Raw genomic sequence first — 7925 nt, 5'->3', positions numbered from 1 at the left:
CTCCAGCTTCCACTGGTATAGGCATTTAACCTTTGCTTGCTTCAAGGCTCCAGTAGTAGAGCACACTCTGATCTTCTGCCTTGCTACACTCCCTTAAAACACAGGGAATTCCAACATATTACTTCTAACTCTGCATATATGGCAATGATATTCTGTTTATTCACCAGGTGGTCCAGTAGCTGTGTTTTAAGGTAATTATGTTGTTTTAGGAGATGAAATATATTGTCTGCAGAAAGAAGCTACATACAACAAAACACTTTATTGCTTTTAACACAAGGTGTATTTGTCCATGGTCTGATCATTTTGCTGCTTCCTTTATATAGTCCAACAGATCTCATGGCCAGCAGTGAAAGGTGCTACCACTTTTTTGCCAAGTTACAAAACAATGTTAGGCCATTCAAAATAACAACTTCTTCCTTGTCAGTTTTATACAGTAACAACACAGTGATGCAATGATAGAAATATAAAGAAGCAAAAATAAAGACTGCCAAATTACTCATGTAAATATAACAGCAATGCACATCATGCAGATCACAGTGTTGTTCAAACAATGTGACATAAAAATCAACTAATTTTAAAACAGAATGATTTTCTTGCCAATAGCTTAATTAAATCACCTTTCTTTCTCATTCTGATGCTCAGTATGAACTGTGATTCAGCAGTGATTAGATTACTAGAAATCTAATACTTAATATGTGTGTGCATGCATATATATATATATATATATATATATATATATGTGTGTGTGTGTGTGTGTGTGTGTGTGTGTGTGTGTGTGTGTGTGTGTGTGTGTGTGTGTACCTCAATAGACAAAACATTTGTTGTCTTATTGATTCCTATGTCCACATATCAAACATTAAATGATCACCTAATGTGAAAACTGGTCATTAGCTGCTCTTCTACAGATGTTGTATTCTGGGCACCTGCTGTGTCAAGCCTCTGTTCCAGGAGCGGGAGCACAGTGGGCTTGGAGGGCCAGTATCCGCAGGAAGCTAGTCGTAATGGGCACCTGACCAGTCCTCGCATGATTACAGGCTGCCCACTGGCTGCAGGCGCTGGTGGCTGGAGGTGGATGCCTGGATCTGGAGGCCAGGATCTGGAGGGCAGCCGCAGGAATGACTGATGCTCCCCTGAAGACACTGCTGTTGTTGCAGCAGGTGTGGCTGGCTTTGTTTACTCTGGCACCAGGAAGCTCAGGCAGCAGTGGCCCATCAGTAAATATGGATTTGGGTTTTTTCGCTTCCCATCTGCTGGAGTGGTGTGGTTCTTCAAACATGGTGTTCAGACCAGCAGCCATTACAGGCCTCCACAAGCTGTTGTAGTGTGCTTCAAGAACTGGCAGTGATGCTGTTGGACTTCTGTTTAGACAGGCTCCTAAGCACCAAGTCAAAAAGCAACCATTCCAGTGGGCTATGAGTAATAATCATGTTTGTTATTATGCTTGTATAGTCATTATGTTATGTGAACAATTTAGATTTCATCACTGAATAATAGCAATGCATCTTATGGCAGATCACAATATAGTTATGGCACATGGCTCATATTTCAGCAAGAGTTATATCACTTTAAATAGAAAATACTGTAATTAGCAAAAGCTTATGATGTTATTATACTTTATATATCTGCAGCATACATTTGATCCATATTTGAATACAGATAATGAAATTAAAATATACATATTATGAAATAAAAATATTAGGTGAAATATTGCTCACTTTGTATCTGGCCATGTATATGGCCATTTAGCTGCAAATCTGTTTCACAAGCTCAAACCTTATGCATCCAGTACATCACAATACTTTGAGATTTTTAAAAATCTGCATGACATCATTTGTCAATCCTGAAGAATATACTAATTACACTCCTGCTTTCCCATGCCAGGAGATCATCATATATGAAATGCTCAAATAGGTACACAGCAAAAGGCACAGGTTTATTTTTTTGTGACTACAGCAAGCTGGATTGGACAGAAATCACATCGCCAGATTTTGGAATTACAAAGCAGTTTGAAAAATCTACCCTTAAACAATGCGTGAATACAGCTATGACCTCATGACTTGTTTACAAGTAGCAACCATGGAGCATTGGTGAGTTGAAAAAACTGCATGAATTGGTGCAAAAATTTGTAAGTATAGAGCTGAATATACTTGAACATATTGTAAGGCTGCAATGTTTTTTAAATGATGTGTATCACAGTTTCAAGAAGGAGCCAACTTTTGAGTTTAGCACTTAATGCTTGACACAATTAATGTCACTAAGTGTAAGTAAGGTTGTAGTATAGTTATAATTGGTCATATTTTATGTATAACATCATTATAATCCCAGAAACTTTAAATAATTTAAGACTTATTAACATTCACATATAAGCAAAACAAAAAGATGCTAATTGTGCCTTCATTAAAAATGCATTTTGTACCTGAAATATTAAAAGCAAGGCAATTTTCAGACATGCACTCTATTTATTTATTTATTTATTTATTTTCACATTCCATATTGCCATTTAGTGACAGAGAAAGTCTTTGTTTGCAGTCTACTGAGTGGTTCTTTATTATTATTTATTTTGTGTATCGTGCAGTGGCACTGCCTCAAGGCAGCATTTTAATAAACAGCTGATAAGTAAAATACTGTATCTGTTCACTGCAGTAAAAGGAAAGGCTCATCGAACCTGAAATAGCCATTTAGAAGGGTTCTGAATGGAAGGCTTCATATATATATATATATATATATATATATATATATATATATATATATATATATATATATATATATATATATATATATATATATGGCTGTATTAATGAATGCTCTACAGACTTGAACTTTCTTCTTTCACAAAATAAATGATGAAACACATTCCAGCCCTTTTTGCTCCAGGATTTTCTCCTTGATTATGATGATTTGGTGTCTATGATAAAGCTTAGCATACACTTCCTAACTTGTTGAATTATGGTGAAATTGTATAATCTTCAGTGCAGCACACTGAGGGTGCACAGAGGATGCAAGCATGATCATCAGATAACTCTAGGCTGCTGCAACATTCTTTGTTAAATGATTTGGTCTTTTCCAAAGAATATAGGAGCAGAGAGGAGACAAGAGGCCAGACCTGTGTATGTTGCAACGGTGTCCTTCTTGCGATATTACACTGAAGCCATTCTCCATATCAGCAAGCTAGGGCTTCACTTTTGCTGCTAGTTTTATCTGAGATGGAGCCATATTACTCGCACTTGGTTTCTGGCATAATTCCCATACCATTTACTGGGAATCAAATCTGGAATCTGGAGGGTGTACCATTGACCCAGTGTTGTTTCATTTAAATTGTTTTGAAATGCAGTTTCTGAAAGCTTACAACTCAAAGTAAATTCACAGACCAAACTGAACCTGTGCAGAGAGAGTCCAATGCATGAGTGTGAAATGTTCTGACTGGGTTTAGCATGGGCCCAGTCTGAGTTTATTTGTGCTAAGTGACTGAATTTGGGACACAGAACGTTTTAATTGTCTATAGTGTATAGATGGACTTACCATACCCATGAGGCTAATGTACTTTTGTATGCCCCTGCCTGTTGATAAAAGTATTTCCACTTTATCATTCCTTCTTTAATATTCCTTTCATATTCTCATTTCCTAATTTTGCTTGGGGCAAGGTTAGCTCTTTTGAAAGTGGTCCTCTTTGTGCGGTTTACAGCACAAAAGTGTGTTATTTGGGGACCTAACACAATTTTTTAAAGTTTAACAGTTGTACCAGGATAGTCAAGTTGGAGACATGACTCTAAAGCACACCAGTATTTTATTAGGTGCTCTCCACAGTGGCCTTTGTTACATGAAGCTTTATTGAATGCTGTTTCTGAGATATTAGTAAGACCCATATTTGATGCAGTGTGCTGATATACAGTGTGCTGATATACTTGGTTCAAGCTTCCTCATAGGCCCTGAACAACTCTGGGATGAATTCTAGATGAAACTGTCTGCAGGCCCTTACCTTAGTATTTGAGCCAGTTCTCTTCTGCATAGCAGGTTTCCATGACCTATGGTCAAAGCTTGTAGGCTTGATGTCTGATAAAATTGCATGTTTATTTTACAGCACCCACACTCACTGATTTTTAGCTGATTGCTCTCCTGAAACTCACTGAACCGCAGTGCAAACATCAGTGTTTTCATTGATGCTGAACTCCCAGGTTTCTTTTTGCAAATTAATGTTGAATTTTCTATTTCTTGAGAAGCTAGTGCCAAAACTACCAGGGATACTTAATTTCCTATAGAAGAGATTTATCATGAAACCCAGTGTGTTTAGTTTAAAAAAGCAATAATAAATATTGAACGGTAAAACTGGACAATATGTGTTGAGATTTTGCTGAGTCCATGCCCATTATAGTAAAAAAAAAAAAACATTGTAGTAAACATCATAGTCTGTTGTAGTAAAAAACTTTCAATCAGATAACATTATGTGCCTATTTCATAAAAAAGGCTGTAACATTCCCTTACATTGCTGAGAGTTTCCACTCATTTACAAATTGTTTTAATCCAAACAACTTTCACAAGAACAAGAAACACAGAGGTGCTTGTGGCTATAAAGTATAATCTCTAGTATGAGCATGACTGCATATTTCTGCATGCAGATTTTGATCTGATATACCCCAATCAGTGTGCAGGCCCATTAAAGCACAATTAGGCAAAGCTACAAATGCCAAGATCATTTCAGATACTCCAATTACCCAAACTTTGTAACAAGAAGAATGCTACACAATTACCACTAAAATGTACATTTTACAGTCTGCATGTGTTTCGTTAACATTAAAGACTGTGAGGTTATAGTGGGTTTAAAATATCTCTATTGGGTGAGCCATATTGGCACAGCCCATTCACATCAGAAAACAAAAGCCCGTAGTTAAATTGAAATGCATTCTTGGTGGGAGATCTACTTGGCCAGCTAAAACATTCCACACTCTGGTCCTGAAAATCTTCTACAAGGTTAATCTCCACCCAATTTGGTTTTGAGGAATTCAGTGGCATATGAGCATATAAGATGCTTGTGTCCATTTGGAGATGCATCCTACTGTTGCTGCTGGCAGTTACATCAATAAAGACAAGTGAGACAATACCACAGACAGCCTCCTGTGCTCCTGCAATCGTGTTTCACAGAAGAAATGAGAGATTTTGGACTTAACTCCATCTTTGAGTATTTTAACCCTTCATGGCTAAGATAATATACATGCATACATCCCCTCGAGCTAACCCTGATGGCTTGTTCTTTAACTTTTCATTGTGTCATAGAGTCTTTTTCCCAAATCCGGTGTGCTGGATCACAGAACCAGAATGGTAAAACATCTAACTGTATTACACCCACACTGGTTAGTTAGCAATTCCTGATTGAAGCTTTAAACTTTGAAGGTCACAGTTCCAAATCCCTAATTACGGTTAAAGCACATCGGAATCTTATCTGGCTATACTGTGGGTCAGAAAGTCAGTTTAAATATCTTATATAAAATGAATATTTCAGAAAGTTCATAACGCTACATTAGCTAAACAGATGTTTAGTGTTACTGCCTTAAGCTTCTGCTGCGTGTGAAAGCAGTGTATACGGAGCAGTTTAGTTCAATTCGTCAAGTCTGAAAGTTGAGTTTCTCTTTTCAGACCACTGAAAACGGAAAACATCCAACATTTCAAAACAAGTGCTGCATTATGTTTGAATGTGTGTCACTCGAATGTGTTGTTTTCGCCCTGTAATGTACCTCTCTGACCAGAGACAGAGGGAAAAAAAACGCATCAAGCTAAGAGCCTGCTTGGCTTAAACAGCTTACTACATTGCGACCTACATTTTAAGTGTGCTTAAATGCCGTCCATTCCACAGGATATCAGCTTATGCAAGCTGATTATTATCAAATAACCCTGATGGCATGTTCCAAGTCTTTGAGCTGCAACCTCCGTTTCTCATATCCATTCCCTATCATCGTTATTAAAAAGATTTCCAGACACGTCGCCCAGCAGTAAAGTTAACCCCTACTTCCTGGTCCGTTTCCAGCCATAGGACCCACTAAAGTACTGACCACTGGTTCACCCCCGAGGCTGTATCAATCACCGTTATGTACTTGATGTCCTTCGGCTAAAGCTTTCAACAGTGACAGAAATGGCTCTCAACATTTTAATGTGTTATTACTGCATTGCAGAAGTTTAAATGACCAGATCAGTACATGGCAGGGGGCACAGATCCCCAGTGCTGATTTAACTGTTAGTGTTCGATTGCGTTTATATGTTAATTTAACAGTGCAGGCATTGACTCAACACAGTGTTTTGCCATGAATCGATGTATCGAAAATGTTTAAACTGACGAAGAGTTTCATTTTTGTATCTCGGGGATGCACGAGCGAGCTTTGCACTGATCACTGAAGACCAGTTTCAGATGCCCAACTTGCGCAAGCTGTGTGAATAGTGCAACAGGGACAAAGTACTGTTGTAAATACAGGTACTTAAATTCATGTCGGTCGTTCAGATGTTCAACAAATGTTCAACAAAATAAACAATTTCCACTTGATTTCATAAACGCTACATTGTACAATAGAATAACTTGCAGAGAGAAACATATGGTCTGGTAAACGTGGTAGGTTAGGAGGGAAAGCCATGCTCATGTCGAGGTAACTTCTGGTCCCAGTGTTTACTATTGTATTTATGAGAAACTCAGTATTTATTTTCTGCCAGTATCATTTTTTGTTTAGTGTGACGGAAGCGCGCAGTCGCTCATTCAGAGATTATCTGCAATTGCAAAGGTCTTGTGTGCTCAGCTACGATAACAATAGCAAACGTCCTACTTCAAAGTAATCTCAAATTCTATTAAAAAAACACCTTCCAATACGTGACAGCATGCTTCTTCACAGCACATCTTCATAATTTTGATTGCACGTGCGTTGTGGGGTGCATGCCATGTGAAACAGAACATGCCCCATCGCCCAAAAACAGAAAAGAAACCCAGGCTTTATTCGTTACCGTGGCTACGGTTGTCACGTGTGGGTTAGGGGCGAAATTTGAGATAAGTGATAATACCGCTGATGGGGTTTCCACTGCACGTGAAGGTGTTCATAACAACCATCCAAACACCTGCGTTTCCTGGCATTTTCCATTGTTTGTGGGCGGCTTATTTTCTTGTACGGTCGCGCTCGTGTAATGCCTGGACGGAGCACGACTTTGAGAGGACAATTTTGATTCATCCGATGACACTGTGTATGTAAAGAGATGCTTCGTCTACATCGCCAGTTCTTTTACTTTACTTTCCCCCAGCAAATCAATGTGTAGAAACTGAGCGCTGTAATTTGGATGTCTTAGCTGCTTTACCTATTGGGTCAGTTGGTTTGGTGTTGATAATGTGCAGACTCCCCCACTGAGGCAGCAGCGCCACCATGTGGTGGTCTCTCGTAGAGCGCGAGTCTATCGTGTGCTCTGCCCTGCAAGAACTGGCCAACCATAACAAGTGTAACAACAGTTGAGTCCTACATGTTCAGAACTACACATTATTGCAGAGGGGAACCTGTCGTGTGCAAATAAAATCAATATTATTCCATAGGGCAAAATGATATATCAGGAGGTGACATTTTGTAAACAAGTCTGCTGGTAGGATTTATAGATCTTCTGAGTTGCCATAGAAACCCATGATTTCTAAGCAAACCATTTACAGTGATTAAATATGCATGATTTAATTAAAGCCACATTTGAAATCTAAACAAGCTCAATTTCCTTACATTTTAATTATTCTAATCAAATTCCCATTGAAGTGTAATGATTACTGGAGCCGTTTCATGAGCATAACGGGAAGCGTTAGAATATTAACTATTCCCATTTTTCTAGAATATTGTAAAAGTGTGAAAATGCACAGAATGTGAAGCAAGATGAGAGCATGGCCAAAATATATGCACATTCTCCTACAGAGATCTATATCAGTG

The sequence above is a fragment of the Electrophorus electricus genome, chromosome 12, assembly GCF_041902795.1.
Source record: "Electrophorus electricus isolate QZ-2024a chromosome 12, ASM4190279v1, whole genome shotgun sequence".
In the NCBI taxonomy this organism is placed as follows: domain Eukaryota; kingdom Metazoa; phylum Chordata; class Actinopteri; order Gymnotiformes; family Gymnotidae; genus Electrophorus; species Electrophorus electricus.
This window is presented reverse-complemented; position numbering follows the sequence as displayed.